At 37.6% G+C, this 2,713-nt stretch overlaps 1 long non-coding RNA gene across 1 annotated transcript; it reads right to left on the bottom strand.

The window, feature by feature from the left end:
- Positions 1 to 264: 264 nt before the first annotated feature.
- On the bottom strand, positions 265 to 1,911 carry LOC136225823 (uncharacterized). Its single transcript, XR_010687333.1, has 3 exons — positions 1,647 to 1,911; positions 1,255 to 1,510; positions 265 to 570 (listed from the first exon to the last, which is right to left on the bottom strand). It is a non-coding gene; the product is annotated as an uncharacterized lncRNA (long non-coding RNA).
- Between the last annotated feature and the right edge of the window lie 802 nt (positions 1,912 to 2,713).

Here is a 2,713-nt window from a genome sequence, read left to right as displayed (position 1 = left end):
CTTCCTTTCCTGTAAACCCCCCACCGCCCCTCTCCCCCTTTGTCCCTGCATCTGACCCCTCTTTCATTTCCTTTTCCTTGGCAAATATTCGTTCTTGCACAGATCTAACAACAAAGTTCAAGGTTACTTCTATATAGTTGAGGAGGAAGAAGGAATTCCTTCTTCCTCCTCCCCTATGTTTTATTTTTTCTATAGTGTGAGTTTGTTTTCCTTTCTTATTAGTTTGAAGTCTTTATCCCTTCTTGAACTTCTTTTTCCGTCAGATCTACTCTTGTGAGCTATATTTCTTTCTTTTATTCTTTTTTCGGTCTTTGTAAGAGCGGAAAAGGTTTATCTTGTCCGTAGATCTATAGATCTGCGTGGATGCACAAACAGAAAGGACTTAGATCCGAACGTCCGGAAGAGCCTAGAGGATGGAGTATGGATTACAACGGTTTTTCAACGGGATTCGACTTATGAGAAGGATATGACTTCCATGTTTGTTGTATTTGTATTTTTTCTGGTTTTTATTGCTCTTTGTAGTCTATGTATTGCTCGTTGTAGTCTTCTCTTCCCTTTGTGGGTCTTTGCCTGTATGGGATGTAGGTTTTATTCCTCTTTTTTTTTCGTGCTGTATTTGTATTATTAAGCTAATGGAATGATATATGGCATTTTATCAAAAAAAAAAAAAAAAAAAAAATAATATTTGTCTTCATTATACTTATCAATTCATGTCAACCGAAATTAAATGGGAAAGCAACAAGTGGTGAAGCTCTTAGCCTAGTTGTTGAGAGCTTACCTATGCCTTGGGAGGTCATGGGTTCGAATCACATCCGGGTCTGGTGGGGATTTTTCTTTCTTCTTTAATGTAAGCGCATTGCGCAAATTTAAAAAAAAAATGGGAAAGCAACAAAAAAACAAAAATAAGGTATAATAAAGGATTAAAGGAGAACGTTGTTTTTTTAGAGAAATTTACATAGAAATTCATTTTTGAAAAGCTATTTAAAATTATCTCAAGTCATAATTTTGAATTATATCAAATTAATAAAATCATTATTTTTAAAAATTAAAGTTTATAAATTAGAGGTCTAGAATATATTATCAAAAGCTTGGAATTTATGAATTGGGATTTAAACTATTTAAATTAGATGTAAAAGTATATTTTATTTGGTATATATAGAAAAAATGATATATTGAAAATTAAATTTGATAATATGATTTTGTTGTAATTTTGTAATCAATTATGATATTGATGTAAAAAAACCCTTTTTTTACCTCTATTCTGGATTGGGCTTTCATCAAGAAGTCCACCCCAAAACTTGATCCATCTCAAGTTTAGCTTAAACCTAACACTACAGCCCTTCACTTTCAATAGTAGTCGATTGAACAAAACCTAATCTTCTCTCATTCACGTTGGTCCTCCCTTCACTATCGCTGATGTTAATTGCAATTTCTGGCATGCTTTTGTCTGTCCAGAAACAGTATCAGAACCTGGCTGAAAAAGCAAGACAGAACTCCTTCAAACTAGAATCTGGCTTGAAGATGGTGAAGATAACAGAGTAGTAAGAAGATGGCGAAGATGAGGAAGAAAAGGAGATTACGACAAGAAGAAAATGAGGAAATATACAGAAGGAAAAGAAGGAATTTAAAAATGGAGAAACTCAAACCTTGATGAAGCTGAAGGACACGAAATGAGGAGTTGAAGATGGAGGACCATGCTGCCCCTTTTTTCTGTCTGTTTTGGCTCTCTATTTATAGAGAGCCAGCAGACTTGGTGGCCAAGAAATGTATTTGTTTTATGTATTGCTACTTATATGTGTTGTTACTATGTATTTTGTATTTAGACTTGCTGTATTTTTGTAGCATGTATTTGAGTTTGCTGTATTTCGATTTTATGGGCCTGTTGGAATAGATTTTGTAGGCTGCGCCTCATGCTTTTAATTGTAATTCTGAATTTGTTAAAAACTTCTATTTTTATCTTGTTTTTATTTTATCTATCTTTTTCATTTTTTATTTTAATTTTAAGAATAATTTTTTTCAATGTTTATAATGCTAAATAATAATTAGCCCACTGGTTTTACTATTATTAAATTAATCACTTAACTGAGGGTTTACAACATAACAATCGTTAGTATTTTATAACTAGATAACATATTCAAATAAAAATAAAAATCCATATTTAACTAAAGAAATAACATTCCTTTAATTAATAATAAAGGAACTTGGGCAAATATAGCCGCATCCATGTTGCACTTGACTATACCATTGGAAGGTGGCACCAACCTGCAACTCGTGTTCATCCCTGAAAATGAACAGAAACAACCGATCCCGCAGCACGTAACCCGCCCCTACCTGCTGTAGACACCGAGTCGGAGGACCTGTGACGAAAACCTGTAAACAAGACGGTCGAAGCGGTTGATTCCGGAAGTTTTAAAACAAAAATATTTAATAAGAAAAGAAAAATTAATGCGAGTCGCGGTCGTCAAGTGGACGGCTCGCGAGTGCTCAGCGACGTGGTGCGAGCGCCTAGCGGCAGCCGACGCATGTCCGACGACAATAGGACGCGTGCCCGGCAGCGTGGGGCGCACGCTCGACATCCGTTGGGAGCGCATGCCCGGCAGCACGGGGCGCGCGCTCGACGACCGTGGGGCGCGGGCGCACGCCCGACGGCCGCTGGGCGGGCGCGCTCGGCAGCCGCTGGGCGAGCGCCCAGCGACGTTGGGCGGACGCCCGG

Source organism: Euphorbia lathyris, chromosome 4 (assembly GCF_963576675.1).
Source record: "Euphorbia lathyris chromosome 4, ddEupLath1.1, whole genome shotgun sequence".
Taxonomy (NCBI): Eukaryota; Viridiplantae; Streptophyta; class Magnoliopsida; order Malpighiales; family Euphorbiaceae; genus Euphorbia; species Euphorbia lathyris.
The sequence above is the reverse complement of the archived record's forward strand: the minus strand, read 5'-3'. Positions and strand labels throughout refer to the sequence as shown.